This window comes from Calidris pugnax, unplaced genomic scaffold (genome assembly GCF_001431845.1).
Source record: "Calidris pugnax isolate Ruff unplaced genomic scaffold, ASM143184v1 scaffold231, whole genome shotgun sequence".
NCBI classification, from domain to species: Eukaryota; Metazoa; Chordata; class Aves; order Charadriiformes; family Scolopacidae; genus Calidris; species Calidris pugnax.
Window position 1 is genome coordinate 118,438 of NW_015090996.1, and position 17,258 is coordinate 135,695.

The following is a 17,258-nucleotide window of genomic DNA, read 5'->3' on the forward strand; positions in this document are numbered from 1 at the left end:
CATTATTCAGGTTATTCCTCCCTTACTGTTCTGCCACAAGGTCCACAACACTGCTGAGCTGCTGTGACCTCTGATTGCTGTGATTAGCTAAAGTGTTTCTGTCCACAAATATTATTTATTGGTAAGTTCAATATAATAATAAAAAAACCCATGGCAAAATAAGGAAAGATTAAGAAATATGGCACCCTTTGAGCACACATTACCACCTTCTGGAAGTTATGCAGTTATTAAACATACTTATAAGGGCTTGTCACCAGGCACTCAGAACATACCCTACCCAGTTTAGCTTAAGAGCAAATAATTATTTTCCTCAGCAGCAGTTATTGCTCATTAAAATGCCCTTGCTATTACACCTGTTTGGCATAACTCAGCAGGTATAAGGTAATGCCTCTGAAATGAATTGTGTAAAATTGTTAATCCCTTCTGGAGAGCATTCAAAGGAATGACTTTATGTCTTTACATTAACCTTATATTTGCCAGGCACTTTCTGCCAACCAGAAATGAGTGGGATTTCCTAGCACAAACTGTACATGCAACCTCTAAACACAGAGAGTGATACAGACTGCTGCCTTCCGTGCTCAAGGTGAAAATTAGCTGAAGAGAGACCTCCAGCAAACCTGCCTTCCAACTCAATCTTGAATTTGATGATCACCTCTTTTTAGAAGAGCACACCTCCTTCCCTGACTGAGCCTCTGAGCTCATACATATGCGGACAAATGCCCTCATCTGGGAAGCCAGGCATTTTGTGCTCACCTAAATTTTGTCATGACTCATGCTTGAGGCAGGGAAATGCCAATGTTCTGTATGAAACTCCAAAAGACCCAGCTGAATAATGGGGCCTTGAACAGAGGAGGACTTCAGGGCACGGCAAACTGATTTTCAGAGAATAACTTCACCGTAAGTGCATGCATTCCATGTGCTGGCATTGAGCAACCCAAGAGGATCAGCAGCCCCACGGCTCAAAGCTGGCCATTGCCCTCACCTGAAGCCCCCCCACTCTGTGCAGAGCAGCCCCCCATGCCTGCTGCTCAGAGTCACACAGGGAATGGGGCTCCAGTTCCCATCTCAGGCTTCAGGTGATGCAAGGTGAACTAGAGACAATTCCACATCACTTAGAAGCTGAACCACTCTGCACGTGAGAGTATAAAGCCCTTGAGGGAGAAGGTGAGCAAGAAGTGGAGAGCCAAAGCCACCAGGTCAGAGAGCATGGGGACACGTGTTGTAGTCATAGAATCATGGAGTTGTTTTGGTTGGAAGAGACCTTTAAGACCATGAAGTCCAACCATTAACCTAGCACTGCCAAGTCCACCACTAAACCACGTCCCTCAGCACCACGTCTACCCATCTTTTAAATACCTCCAGGGATGGCAACTCCACCACTTTCCTGGGCAGCCTGTTCCAATGCTTGACAACCCATTCAGTGAAGAAATTTCCTTATATCTACCTAAACGTCCCTGATCCCAGAAATTATTACATATTTCACATTAGACACTCATTAGATAACACACAGACACTTCACCTCCCTCAAAAAATCCCAAAACAACAAACTAGAAACCAAATCACAAAACCTATTTTGGTTTTACCCTAAACTACCTTTAGGAAAGCTGTTCAACAGCTTTGTCAGGAGACAATTATAGGCCATAAGACCACCAGTTAAATGCACTTAATGGCACTAAAAATAAGCTTCAAGCAAGAGAACAGATGATAGGAAGGCAGTAGAGAGGCAAAGTAAAAGCAGGTTTTAAGGACATTGGAGATTCTTTTTATAAATACTCTACTTTTTAACATATTGCTGTTTCTCACAGGTCTTTAACTGCATTTTAGAACAATTTAGCAAGGTTTTATCTCTGCTCACCTTTGTATTGCATGCTTCACATGCCACCGCCTCTCAGTACCTGCTTAAGAGTGTGGTGACAGGCTGCAGGTGCCAGGACTTTGGCCTCCAGCCCCTTGCTGAACTCCTAAAAGCAAGGGAGAGGGTAATTTAAAAACGGCACATCATAAAATACAGCCAACAACAAAAAGAAAAAAAAATCTGTGCAAGTTGTCACTGAGTAAACTCTTTCAGGAACCTCTTTTCCTCTCAAAAAAAAATAAAAAAAAAATCTGTGCAAGTTGTCACTAAGTAAACTCTTTCAGGAACCTCTTTTCCTCTCCTTGCTCGTGGCATTTGGTCCAGTGGTAGCTCATTTCCAGTAACAGCAGCTGCAGACACTGCTGCATGACTGGGTCACACGTGCGGAGCCTCCCCAGCCTGCCTAATTCCCCGTGTTTATCCCTTCTTCCAGCCTGGATAACTTTTTTTTTTCATTGACCCAATTTTTGGTGTTTAGTTTTTTTTCTTTAATTCAAAAAGCCTCCTTGCTTGTGGCATTTGGTCCAGTGGTAGCTCATTTCCAGTAAGAGCAGCTGCAGACACTGCTGCATGACTGGGTCACACGTGCGGAGCCTCCCCAGCCTGCCTAATTCCCCGTGTTTATCCCTTCTTCCAGCCTGGATAACTTTTTTTTTTCATTGACCCAATTTTTGGTGTTTAGTTTTTTTTCTTTAATTCAAAAAGCTCTACATGCTTTCATTCATCTGAGGACTTACATCAATCCTTTATCTGTGCTCAGGCTCAGCCCTGCTCTGGGGACACAGCTCTGAACACCCAGCTCTGCTCCTGGGAATACAGGCTAGCCCAGTCCATAAAGGTTTCAGTCAACTGAAAGTCCTTTCAAATAATCAGCTCCCAAATACTGAGACCATCTTCCTCTTTCTAGAGATGCAAGTTTTGGAAGTTGCCAAAACCTTTAATTTCCCAAGATTTCAGAGGTATCTGGACTCTGGTATCTGCAATGGGAAGGTTTCTGACTTAAGTTGTATCCACGTTTTGAAGCTAAGAGCATTACCCGTCTCAGCTGAAGTACCACCCCATAGAATGTTTCAGGTTGGGAGGGACCTTAAAAATCATCCAGTTCCAACGCCCCTGCCCTGGGCAGGGACACCTCCCACCAGACCAGGTTGCTCCAAGCCCCATCCAGCCTGGCCTTGAACCCCTCCAGGGATAGGGCAGCCATAACTTCTCTGGGTGACCCGTTCCAGTGCCTCACCACCCTCACAGGAAAGAATTTCTTCCTGATATCCAGTCTAAATCTCCCCTCTTTCAGTTTAAAACCATCACCCCTCATCCTATGGCTCCACTCCCTAAAAAAGAGTCCCTCCCCATCTCTCCTGTAGGCCCCCTTCAAGTACTGGAAGGGGCTATAAGTTCTTCCTGGAGCCTCAATAAGTGTATTATCTAGCCTTGCTGGTCATTGCCACTGACTTCTAAAGCTCACCTCGTAGCTGGTGTAGCAATTTATAGACACCGCTTCTGAAGCTGGACACCAACTTTTTCAGCTGTTGGTCCTACTCAGTGACAAAGATGCCACTCCTCCACAAACAAAGCATTTCTGCATTTTCTACTTTCTTCACTCCTGAATCTATAGCCCATTAATTCTCTTCTGACTGTACAAAGCTGATATTCATATTACATTGTCATGGTTTGGGCTGGGTTGGCCAATGACAAAACGTTTTGAAGCTAAGAGCATTACCCGTCTCAGCTGAAGTACCACCCCATAGAATGTTTCAGGTTGGGAGGGACCTTAAAAATCATCCAGTTCCAACGCCTTTTGAAGCTAACAACATTACCCGTCTCAGCTGAAGTACCATCTCATAGAATGTTTCAGGTTGGAAGGGACCTTAAAAATCATCCAGTTCCAACGCCCCTGCCCTGGGCAGGGACACCTCCCACCAGACCAAGTTGCTCCAAGCCCCATCCAGCCTGGCCTTAAACCCCTCCAGGGATAGGGCAGCCATAACTTCTCTGGGTGACCCGTTCCAGTGCCTCACCACCCTCACAGGAAAGAATTTCTTCCTGATATCCAGTCTAAATCTCCCTGAATGGGAACTGGATTGTAGAACTCACTGATGGAGACCAAGGTAGACAAACTGACAGAGTCCTCTTCATTGAAGAGGAACCCCTTGTAGAGGAGTCAACCTGACCCTCTTTGATCCCTCAGCCTTTATACTGAGCAGGGCAGATGGTCTGACCCTATTGGTCAGTCTGGGTCACCTGACCCGTCCTCTCCTCCCCACAAGTGCAACCCCTCCATGGGGTAAAAAACCAAGTCTGCTGACTCTGGTTGTAGCAATTTATAGACACCGCTTCTGAAGCTGGACACCAACTTTTTCAGCTGTTGGTCCTACTCAGATCCTAGAGCCTCAATAACTGTTATTATCTAGCCTTGCTGGTCATTGCCACCGACTTCTAAAGCTCACCTCGTAGCTGGTGTAGCAATTTATAGACACCGCTTCTGAAGCTGGACACCAACTTTTTCAGCTGTTGGTCCTACTCGGTGACAAAGATGCCACTTTTCCACAAACAAAACATTTCTGCCTTTTCTACTTTCTTCATTCCTGAATCTATAGCCCATTAATTCTCTTCTGACAGTACAAAGTTGATATTCATATTACATTGTCATGGTTTGGGCTGGGTTGGCCAATGACAAAACTGGTGCTCTCCCCCACCTCTCGCTCCAAGGAGAGGAAGAAAAGAGAGAAAGAGATTTATAAGTTTTGGAAAAAAACCCTAAACTACTTTAATTAAATATTAATAATAAAATAAAAATAAAATAATCATAGAATGGCTTGGGTTGAAGAGAGCTCAAAGGTCATCAAGTTCCAACCCCCTGCCCTGGGCAGGGACACCTCCCACTGCACGAGGCTGGTCAAAGCCCCATCCAGCCTGGCCTTGGATAGACACAGTATATATAAATACATACAAAACCATATCAAGTTCCCAGGAAGATATCACCATCAGGCACTGGGGAAATTCCAGACTGGCCTCAGTGACAAATGAGAACTGGATTGTAGAATTCACTGATGGAAACCAAGGTAAACAAACTGACAGGGTCCTCTTTGTTGAAGAGAAACCCTTGAAGAGGAGCCAACCTGACCCTCTTTGATCCCTCAGCCTTTATACTGAGCAGGGCAGATGGGATGGGACACCCTATTGGTCAGTTTGGGTCACCTGACCTGTCCTCTCCTCCCCACAAGTGCAACCCCTTCATGGGGTAAAAAACCAAGTCTGCTGACTCTGGTTGCCACGGCAACAAGGATAAGCAAGAGCATCTCTCTGGGGCAGTTGGTTCTTCTCCACCCCAAACCAGAAGATACCTAAAATCTTTGCTACTGGGCCCACCATTTGTTACAGAGATGTTCAAGAAGCCACTGGAGAAGAGCTCATCTGTCAACAGCTACTGCAGTTCTTTGAGCTTCTGTTGTGAGGAATTGTGCTGGTGTCTTTTGAGCATCTCTTAACACCAGGTTTCAAATTGTTCAACTAACATTATTAATTATTTTCCTCAGATCTGACTCACCAATATTGTACATCTGGTGCTGTCATTCACCACCCAAAACAGTGCAAAGATTATGAAATATTACCATTCTGATTGGTAACAAGCCAAGAGGTTCATTCTATTATTCATGGAGATTTATAAGTTTTGGAAAAAAACCTAAACTACTTTAATTAAATATTAATAATAAAGTTTTGGAAAAAAACCCTAAACTACTTTAATTAAATATTAATAATAAAATAAAAATAAAATAATCATAGAATGGCTTGGGTTGAAGAGAGCTCAAAGGTCATCAAGTTCCAACCCCCTGCCCTGGGCAGGGACACCTCCCACTGCACGAGGCTGGTCAAAGCCCCATCCAGCCTGGCCTTGGATAGACACAGTATATATAAATACATACAAAACCATATCAAGTTCCCAGGAAGATATCACCATCAGGCACTGGGGAAATTCCAGACTGGCCTCAGTGACAAATGAGAACTGGATTGTAGAATTCACTGATGGAAACCAAGGTAAACAAACTGACAGGGTCCTCTTTGTTGAAGAGAAACCCTTGAAGAGGAGCCAACCTGACCCTCTTTGATCCCTCAGCCTTTATACTGAGCAGGGCAGATGGGATGGGACACCCTATTGGTCAGTTTGGGTCACCTGACCTGTCCTCTCCTCCCCACAAGTGCAACCCCTTCATGGGGTAAAAAACCAAGTCTGCTGACTCTGGTTGCCACGGCAACAAGGATAAGCAAGAGCATCTCTCTGGGGCAGTTGGTTCTTCTCCACCCCAAACCAGAAGATACCTAAAATCTTTGCTACTGGGCCCACCATTTGTTACAGAGATGTTCAAGAAGCCACTGGAGAAGAGCTCATCTGTCAACAGCTACTGCAGTTCTTTGAGCTTCTGTTGTGAGGAATTGTGCTGGTGTCTTTTGAGCATCTCTTAACACCAGGTTTCAAATTGTTCAACTAACATTATTAATTATTTTCCTCAGATCTGACTCACCAATATTGTACATCTGGTGCTGTCATTCACCATCCAAAACAGTGCAAAGATTATTAAATATTACCGTTCGGATTGGCAACAAGCCAAGAGGTTCATTCTATTATTCATCCTGTTAAAATGTAGTCCTCTCTATTAATAACAGTAAAATTACTTCAGCCAACTAAACATTCACTTGCCTTAAAACTCATCTGTTAACTGCTACCGGTCCACACATTGCAGGTGAAAAATACCTACTTTTGTCCACGAGTTGAAGTGCAAGCTCACAGTTTGTGGCAGGAAAGCTTAAATTGGAGGAAGGCTTTTCACTGAAGTGTGTAGTGAAGGGGAATAATTTCCTATACAAGAGCTGATTGCAGATTTTGCAGAGCATTTTTGAACATCGCCCACCTCTGGGAATCAAAACAAAGGCATGCCTAGACTGCAGTCACTAACCTTGCTTCTCAAGAGCAAATTAAAGAGCCCCATGCTGCCTCATCTGCCCATGTCCCACCAGCCACTCAATTTGGCCACTATGACTGACATAACCTGGCTGGTACAACCCTGGCTGACAAACTAGTGGTTTGTGGTTTAGTTTTTCCACAAATAAATTTTTCCTTTTGTTTTGGCGCTGTCTGGCTTTCGATGTCTCGTTTAAATTGTGCTGAGTAATTATAATGTTCCTTTAATCCAGGCCCAGATGTTCCCTTGTTTGCGTCCTGTGGCACCCACTCACATCCCAACCTCCCCATCCTGAGCCAGCTTCACGTCTTACCCTAATGCTCAGCAGTCCCTGCCAGCACTTCCATTCCCTTGTACCAGCCCTGAGACCTCTTAGTGGATCCGGATGACTCCATAGCAGATGTCAGCCCTTAATAAAGCAGAGAGATGCATGGAAAGACTTCCCTGTACTAGGAGAAAGGATGGCTGAACGTATATGCAAACAGTATGGAAGTACCTTTCTTCCTGTCATAAATAACAGACAAAGGAGTACGGCAGCCTGAGAAAGTGAATTAAATTAAGACACGTTTTCATCACTGTTCTCTGCTCTGATCCTCCTGCCTTACAATCCTCCTTGGGAGTCTGCCTTCTTAAGAGGGGACTCCGCTGGTATAAGCACTTTATATAAGCACTTTACAGAGGCATCCACTTACTATCTGGGCTCCTATAAAGCACCTTGCATGAAAGAGTGTTCATTGCGAGGAAAAATCAGAACAGCTTCTGTTCTCTTCTGCTAAAAAGGAAGAGTTTTTAACGATGGAGAGCAGACAGGTATGCCTAAGGGAAAGTCCATCAGTTCCACTGGGTTTAACCAGTAAGTAGAACTAAGTAGAAGGGCTGGTAGTGAAATTCTAAGGTTAAGCTGCAACTTTTCTAGCTACAGGGATAAGTATAGGGACTTAAGAGAAGCAGAGACAAACATTTAACGTTATTTCATCTACCATCTTTAGATTTCTTAACACAATTCTGCATTTTTTTGACGTGTTTCCAATAAGAAATATAGAATCATAGAATGGTTAGAGTTGGAAGGGACCTTAAAGATCATCAAGTTCCAACCCCCCTGCCATGTGCAGGGACATCTCCCACTAGACCAGGTGGGAGGTGTCATGAGGTGTATGAAGATTTCATCTGGAAAAGAAGAACTGTTTTAAACTCTGAGAGAGCAGAGATGTGTAACTGTACACACTCATTTTACAGCAGGAAATATGGTGAAGCAAAACAACAGGGAAAACTAAAGCACACACATGGTTATCAGTATGAAATCTTCCCATTTACTTCCCACTGTGTAATTTATTCGTCTCATACCGTAAGGGTACATCAAGAGAAACAAGGAAAAATGTGTTTTATCAGAGTTCAATCAGGGTTGTGGAAAAAGAAAAAGCCATCTTTGTCCTTTAGGCAATCCTTCTTAATTGTGAGCACAGTCCAACAGTCTTACAAGGCTGCTCACTGTAACTTCTCAAAAATAATTAGTACGGATGATGTTCACAATGATCAATTTTAAAATGGCCGGAGGAACAGAGATGCCAGTGTGAATCCCAGCTTCCTACCATGCTGTTCTTTCTCACTCTTCCAAAGGCATCACAATTTTCTCATCATGGCAGGCAAGGGACACCAGCTCAAGCATATGGCGACTTCAGATACCAAAGTACTCGCAGAAATTTTTAAACTCTACATATCAATGACAAAGCCCGGTCTTCTGTACAAATCACAACAGCTCTGCAGCTTCTGCTGGTGGTTTTTAGGACAGCCGGTGTCCAGATAAAGTCTGAACAACATTGGGGAAACTGTATGTGGTAAAGACAGTATCTCTTTATTGAGTATTTTATGGGAGTTAGGGGTATCTACTCACTCTATTTCCTTTTTCTGTCTCCAGTGTAATGAAAGGAACTTCACGGCAGCAGAGAGTAGTGTCCAAAGAATTTGATTCCTTCATTTTTTATGCCTGGGAAAAGTTTTTAAAACCCTACTGCATAAGGATAATGCTATTTTCTACGAAAAGTGCATTGCTGCTGACAATGGCAAAGCATTGAGTATTCAACCCTTGCTTTTATCCGATTCCCCTCTGTAATCTCCTGGATAAGAGCAAGCAAAGCATTTTACTTGTAGACCCTTCATATCCCTCCTGGGAAATTAAAAGATGCAAAAATCCACCATGGGATCCTGTGGAGTTTAAGGGAGAAATAATGAACACTTGTTAGTGAGAAAGGAAGAAAACCCCGAGGAACCCGAGGACAGAACTGTAACAGAAGTCATCAGTGACTGAATGGCTCAGGAGGGTAAGATACCAGCCAGCGCCGGTGAGCAGATCATTATGCACATGGCCTGAAGTGACTCCACCCGGAGGAGACAGATAGCAGAGAAAATTTCTGCAAGACAGGAGGGAGACCTAAAGTTTCTGATCTCCTTCTTTCAGACTCAGGAGGAAAGAGGAACAAAGTACCCTGAGGGTGGCTTCACGCCGAAGGGCAGCACGAGCCCATCTGTCTTGCACGAACACTGGGGAGGAGGGTCAAACTTTTCAACTGAACTTCATTTCAAGGAAAGAATTCACTTTGAAGAGCCAGGCGGATTTGGCATCCCTTCATTTTTATTGTTGCGAGTTATTTGCCGCGGAAATAAAGAACAATGAAAGAGAGGATATAGACAGTTTTTGAAGGAATTTGTTATTATTTATAGCTAAGGAATGAACACCAAAATGCTTGACATTTCCCGCTTGCAGATGTCATTTGATGCCCTGCACTAAATGCCCGTGTTGCCCACTGCAGCCCACCTGCTGGGAAGTGCAGTGTGGAATTTCCCAAGAGTTTAAGGGGCTCACAGGGACCAGGGCAGCAAGGAGAGCACTGTCAGTCCATCCTACAGCACCCAGCACTGACCTGCTAATGAGACTGGAGGAGTGGGTGTATAAGGGAGGCTGAGGGAGAGTCTGGGAAAAAGACGTTGGGAGATGAGGGGCAGAAGGAAGAGCTGAAGGGTATCAGCTGGGAAACATCACCTGTGGGACCATATTCCTTATTTTTCATGCTACTGACTGTTCCTAGTAGTTAGTGATGTTGCTCTAAGGCACAAACAGCCCAGAACCATTTCAGGTGGGTCTCAAGCCATGAGTTATTAACGTTGAGCAATGCTCTGATGTACAAGGGCCAAGCAGGGTCCTGTTAAAGTCTGTGAGACAGGCCAAAAGGAGAAGTCAATCCTTCGTGAGTTATTAACGATGGATGTACAAGGGCCAAGCAGGGTCCTGTTAAAGTCTGTGAGACAGGCCAAAAGGAGAAGTCAATCCTTCTGTGCCTGTCTATAATGACATGAAGCTGAGAATTCAAACAGTATGCTATTGAAGAACAGACAGTCATTAGTGAAATATAAGTACATTTTTCTAAAACTTTAGACAACAGCTAACACAACCTCAATATAGCTTGTTATTGACCTTATTATAGTGATAGGAATATAATGAGTACTGAATCTAAAGATTAACGATTTCCCAGGTACACCACATGGATAAATGGTTCATTTCCCCCTGTACCACTTGCCATTGCTTCATAAGCAGGACTCATGAATGAATTGTAGGAAATCAGAGAAAGTCCTAATCAATAACGTTTACAATTCTGTTGCCAACGAGCTAATTTCCCAGCACTGAGGAAAATCAAGAACAAACTGGCTGATAACGATTAAATACTTCCAGTCAATTTGCAACCAAGCAGGAAGATTAATAAACAATTTTAACTGGATAGAAATATTTTTAAATCAGGAGATTGAGATAATTCATACCAAGGAGCACCAAGAGTGATGGGCGAGGTGTTAGCTGTTGATAAATTTTAAGTTACAGGTGAAAATTTCAGAAGCATGTCAGTGTTGCATTAGGACTAAACAAATAAAAATCCTGTTTAACTACAGCTGACATCAGTTTCAGGCAGAGTTATGGGAAAGCTGGAGCAGGAATTTATGACTAACAAGAGGATTGGAGTGCAAAGGCAAAATAAGTTTTGCCACACAGACCTGACCCCCACATTTCAGTGAGATTTCACATTTGTTTGATCAAGTTACTAACACTAGTGTATAAAATTCTGCCAAAATCAAGAGAAAGTAGTAAGAAACTTGTGCTGAAGAAAATTCACCTATAGCCCTCCAACCCCACCAGTAATGGCATCCCTGTCCCAGGGAGAATGACACAGATGTGGTTTTAAATGCACTGTAGAATTGGGTTGAAAATTCAGTCGAGCACTAAGGACCAGAGTGGCAGTGGCTGCCACCCTTTGAGGCATGGATGTGATGTGCATTCACATAGCTGTAGGATTAAGAGTATCATGGAGTATGGAAATGGGCTTTGCTGCCAAAGTTCAGATGGACACAAGAAGCTCTGGCAACAGCAGAAGGAAAGAAAAAAAAGGGAGGAAGATATGTTGAAAATTGCAAATTAACAGTTATTTATAGGAATGGGTTGGCTGATAAGAAGTGAAGTGTGTAGAAGTTTCATTGTCACATTGACAGATTTATATCAGCTTCATAAATCCTCCCCATTTGACTAAAAACCTTGGCTCATAAGCAAAAATCCTGGAGGTGTGTGTACAGCTGGGAAATGAGCTTTTTCCATGCACTGGCAGTTCAAACCCCAGAGGGGACCAGCCCCACGTGGGACTGGGACAGGGAAGCAGGGGGACACGTGGGACCTCACGGTGCTCCCTGCAGATGGGAATCTGAAAAAAAAACAAGCCAAAAGAGATCAGCAGCTGCCAGCTGAACCTGAAAGAGACTTAACCACAGATAAGATTTGAAGTATTCCCACTTAAGCAGGGAAAAGAGGGCTGACCTCAGTGCAGACTCAGAGGGAACTTACACCATTTGTGAAGCTGAGTTCATCCCCAGACTCAGTCATGCTGGTAATGCAGCAGTAACGGGGACTTTCTGCATATCTCGGTGGAGAATTTACTCAGATACTGAGATTCATTATTTAAAAAATGACTAATACCCTTTTGCTTTTACAACTGCACCAGGACGTGATTTCTCCGAGCACTGATTTGAGAAATATATGTGATATATGTATACATACATGAAATATATATAGCCATTGATTATGGAACGAAAAAATAACCTTCAGTTTCCACTTACAGTACAAACCTGCCACTGTAATCAATAAAGGCTTGTTAAATATTAGAGTAAAGGGAACAAATGGGGCAATAGCATACCGGAAAAATTCCAGTCACATTTCAATTATTTGCCAAAAACCTTCTCGTTTTAACCTGTGTCCTCCAGGAACTGGCATTGGCCTTTCAGTCCCTTATTTAAACACTTACTCTTTGAATGCCTGCGGCAGGCTGATGGGAAACATTAGGGGAAAAAAGATATTTGTGAAAAGGCCTTGCTGTGTTTGGAAGATCCCAATTCAATATAGCTATGTAGAAAATGTGATTTGAGAGGGCCACATACATGCTTACATTTTTATTTGTAATCACAAGCCCAGCAGGAGAAGAAAAAAAGGGGGGTTGTTTTCCAAACAGAATTTTAGTGAAGTGAGGAAAACTGACTGAAACCGGTAAAAAACAGTGAATCTGACCAGTATTGTCTTCTTGTTACCTCAGGTTCCCTCTTCTGCCTCTGTTCTTCCAGCTGCTGTTCCTATATTTAACACATGCCCAGACTGCAGAGCAGAGCGTAGCGGTGAATGCCTCCAGACTAACTTTGAAGGAGCTTCCCCAGGCAGCACATGGAGCAGGTTGTGCTGCCCCATGCTCCCACGCTGGAAAAGTCAGCATCCCCACAATCCCAGCAGCAAGACAGTTCTCTATTTCAGAGAAGAGAACAATTTTTCAGGAGGGAATTAGCTACCAACAGCGACGCAGGAACAGGATGCCCGGGAAAATGGTGGAGTCACCATCCCTGGAGGTATTTAGAAGATGGGTAGACGTAGTGCTCAAAGATACAGTTTAAAGGTGGTTTTTGTCAGTGTTGGGTTGACAGCTGGACTCAATGATCTGAAAGGTCCCTTCCAATCTCAGCAATTCTATGATTCTATAGGAAACAAACCAAAGCCTTACTGGAAGGGGCTTTTTTTAATCTGGATAATTTGACATTTAACAGCTAGGAAACACACCCTCAGAAAAAGGAATTGGGCCACTCAGGGTGGTCATTGAGAGCAGAATATTAGAAAAACCAAAAAGCAACTCACATTTCATAAACTGTTGTTGTGTCGCTCAATGGTTGGACTCGATGATCTCGGAGGTCCCTGATTGGGCCACTCAGGGTGGACATTGGAGAGCAGAATATTAAAAAAAACAAAAGGCAACTCACATTCCATAAACTGTTGTTGTGTCGCTCAATGTAGCAGAGCTCTACCAAGCCAGGTAAGATCAGGCTCTGTCTGCTGGGGTCAGATCTGTAGTAGCAAAGTTCTACCAAGCCAGGTAAGATCAGGCTCTGTCTGCTGGGGTCAGATCTGTAGGGTCTCCACATCTAACCACGTGCTAATTCTTTGTGCTGTCTCATAGGTTTTCCCAATCTACCCACCTCTGCACAGCCCTTTGCCAGTGTGGCTTTGCAGCGTAAATATTCAAAGGAAATATCTCTAATTCCTTGTGCAGTCCCATAGGTTTTCCCAATCTACCCACCTCTGCACAGCCCTTTGCCAGTGTGGTTTTGCAGCGTAAATATTCAAAGGAAATATTGTTCTTTGCTGAAAAAGGACCACGCTGACATTTCTTTTACTCAGAACGAGTGCCACAGTACTGCTCAGTCCAAGCCAGGAGCAAGGTACCCTTCAAAGAGAAGGAATCACTGGGCAGTATATTAAAAGTCTCCTTAAGGAGTCATCTGGACTGATTATGTGAGCCTCTGTGCTTGTCCAACGCTGAGGACACTGAAAAGCTCATTTGAATGGGAAAAAAAGACTGGATCTGACAAATCCACATGACTAAGAAAAACACGTCCTTGAGGAGGCTGTCCCTGCTGCAGCACAAGAAAAGCACATTGTGAAACCACCCCGCTGTGGGTGGGAGCAGCAAATTCCAGAATTAGGGATGGTATGCGGCAGCGTATTGATGGCGCCCCAACACAGCACTGCCTCAGCCTGGCAGGGGCAGAGGTTGCTCCAAGGGGGCAGAAAACATCAAAGTAAGTTCTGCTACGACACAGGAACCATTCTTCCAAACAGTCAGTTCATTTCCTGTGTGAAATCATAGAATCATAGAATCACAGAATGGTTTGAGTTGGAAGGGACGTTAAAGATCATCCAGTTCCAACCCCCTTGCCCTGGGCAGGGACACCTCCCACCAGACCAGGTTGCTCAAAATCCCATCCAACCTGGCCTGGAACCCCTCCAGGGATGGAGCAGCCACAGCTTCTCTGGGCAACCTGGGCTAGGGTCTCACCACCCTCACAGTAAAGAATTTCTTCCTAATATCTCATCTAAATCTCCCCTCTTCCAATTTAAAAATGTTATCCCTTGTCCTGTCACTACACTACCTGACAAAGAGTCCCTCTCCAGCTCTCCCGTAGGCTCTCTTCAGATATTGAAAGGCCACTATAAGGTCTCCCCGGAGCCTTCTCTTCTCCAGGCTGAACAACCCCAGCTCTCAGCCTGTCTTCATAGGAGAGGTGCTCCAGACCTTTGAGCATCTTCATGGCCCTCTGCTGGGTCCATTCCAACAGGTCCATGTCCTTTCTATGTTGAGGACTCCAGAGCTGGACACAGTACTCCAGGTGGAGTCTCACGAGCCCAGAGTAGAGGGGCAGAATCACCTCCTGTGACCTGCTGGCCATAGTTCTTTTGATGCAGCCCAAGATGTGGTTTTCTGGGCTCCCAGTGCACGTTTCCAGCTCATATTGAGCTTCTCATCCATGAGCACTCCCAAGTCCTTCTCATCAGGGCTGGTCTCCAGCCTTTCTCTGCCCAACTTGTATTTGTGCCTGGGATTGCCACGTCCCAGGTGCAGGACCCTGCACTTGGCTTGGTTGAACTTCATGTGTCCATTTTGTCCAAATTGTCCATTGCAGTTATGGTTGCTTAGTTTCTTCAAAAATTCTTCATACTCCTGGACTTTGAAACTCTGGGAACAGTGACAAGGACTTTCCAAATCAGCTGTTAAACTGTAATATATTCACTTTACCTCATTATATATAAGTAAGAGCTCTGTTTTTATAATAATGTAGATGCTCTTGTTTTTCTAAAGCCCTGTGCAAACTTTTAGCTGTGTAACACCAAACTTTGGAAGATTTAACTTTGTTCTTCATAACAACATCATATGATAGGGAGCTACCTCTAAGATGAAAGGCCCATAGTTCAATCCTTGCACTGTATTCAGCTGTAAAAGCAGTCTTCACGCTCCTCTGGAGAACTGTTGAGCTGGTTTAGCAGTAGATCGCCTCAAAAGGAATTGCCTGCATGGCCCACGGTGCCCACAGCTCTGTATTAGCTCAAACCGGTGGAGAAACCCAAAGTACACTCTGTTAAAAGGCCACCACACAGAGATGGGAGCAGACTCAAGTCAGACATAAACTTTCTGCTCCTCATGGAATGGAAAGGGAACTCACTGTGTTTGCCTGACGCTGAACGCCTGCAAACTGTGTCACATCCCCTGGCTCAAGGAACTTAAAACATGACAGCTACTGATGCCCTATTGAGAAACTGAACCACAGTCTATTAACCTCCTTTCTTTGCTTTAATCACCGAATTGTGCTTTCTGTGTTGGAACAGCTCCGTGAAGAGCGGGAGAGCTGGAACACAAACACTCAATGGCAGGACACTTGCTCCAATAGCACTTCACAAAAGCAGAAAGTGAAGGTGGGTTGACCCAGAGGAAAGAATATGGAGAAATGCAAGCGTGCTACGTTGCTGGAGCAGTGAGGAAACAAATGGACACCATCAAGGATTATTCCTGCTCAAAATGTAGTCACGACCAGGCACAAATGTGCTCATATAGGGCAGGGCAAACTTTTCACAGAATCACAGAATGCTATGGGGTTGGAAGGGACCTCTGGAGATCATCTAGTCCAACCCCCCTGCCAGAGCAGGGTCACCCAGAGCAGGTTGCACAGGAACGTGTCCAGGCGGGTTTGGAATGTCTCCAGAGAAGGAGACTCCACCACCTCCCTGGGAAGTCAATTTTGCAACTGTCAAGTGCAGAGGACCTCACAGACAAGGACTAGCACATAATGTGACCACTTTAAGTACTTCTGATGATGAATACTGAAAATTTCTACAGCCCAACTTAATTATTTGGCACTGAACAGCTCACATTTTTTGAAGTAGAAAAAAAAATTTCCTCTCCTAGTTCATTCTAGTGTCTGCTGAATTGTTCTGGTACTAATTTAACACATTCCTGTCTAGACTGAGCCACTCAGTACAGCTCACTGCAATACAGATGATCATATTATCCCGTGAAACTGCACTTTGTACACAGCGTTTATTACATCAAAGGCTTTTTGTTCAGACAGTAAACCCAGCTATAGATGGCACAACATGTCCCAGAGCCTTATGGGCTCGGAGGGGATAGAAAATTGCCCGGCAGTTGCTTCCTACCCAACTCAGCAGCACCCTGGGTGCTCTGGGAAGGGAGAAGTCCTGTTCCCAGATAGAAATATGCAGAGGAGAAAGCAGCCCTGTGTTGTCAAAGATCTTATTTATAGCACTCACTGGAGAGCTGCGAGCTGTAAAAACTGCAGTCTAGCCATTCCTCCTTCATATGGAATAAACACAAACACACAAACACTTTTTTTTTGCAGAAACCAGTGAGTCAAGAAAAGGTTTGTTTGCTGTCCGAATGATTCGGGAAGGCAGAGAAGAATGCTGGTGGGGAGTTCCTGGCACAAATTTCCAGCCTGAAGACAACAGCCTGCAATGGAAGCTGGGAAATATTTAGAAAATTTGAAAACAGATTGTGTTATATTGTTCCTGTCTCAGATGATGTGTGGACGATGCTCACCTCCCTGCGGGAGGGAAGGGGGTGCGTGGCCGAGGGGGGAGGCAGTGGAATTCGCACACTCTGGTCCTGCTGGCCTTTGCTTTGTTTTGGCATGAGAGGGGGATGGAGGGTGAGGAAAGGACTCTGCTTGTTCGCCTAAAAAATAAAGAGGCATTTTAACTAACAGGAATATATTGTCTTGCATTATAGTGTCTTGTACTGATGTCTTTTTGGTGGGAGAGGGGCAAGGTGGAGGTACTTTTTACCCCCGTGCTAGGCAACACAGGAAAGCAGACTTTAAAGACAGCCAAAATTTTCTACTATTTTAAATTTTGCTAAATTCGTACCTTGCCCATATTGCAAAACATAAGCTGTCACTGTTTTGACAGGAAGGAGGGAAGAGGGTGGGGTAGGGGAAAAAGTAAAGGAGAGAGGAAGACAGAGCACATGGGAACAAACACATGTAGCTCTTCCCAAACAGTTCAGACTCTGATGAAAAGTGACATTTTG

The 17,258-nt window shown here is 44.2% G+C and overlaps 1 long non-coding RNA gene across 1 annotated transcript in view; it reads right to left on the minus strand.

The window, feature by feature from the left end:
- Positions 1-17,258, minus strand: part of LOC106895779 — an 89,136-nt gene that overhangs the window by 52,361 nt on the left and 19,517 nt on the right. Inside the window, exon 4 of the long non-coding RNA XR_001413510.1 lies at positions 1,856-1,961. This is a non-coding gene — a long non-coding RNA (uncharacterized LOC106895779). The remainder of the gene's footprint in view (positions 1-1,855; positions 1,962-17,258) is intronic.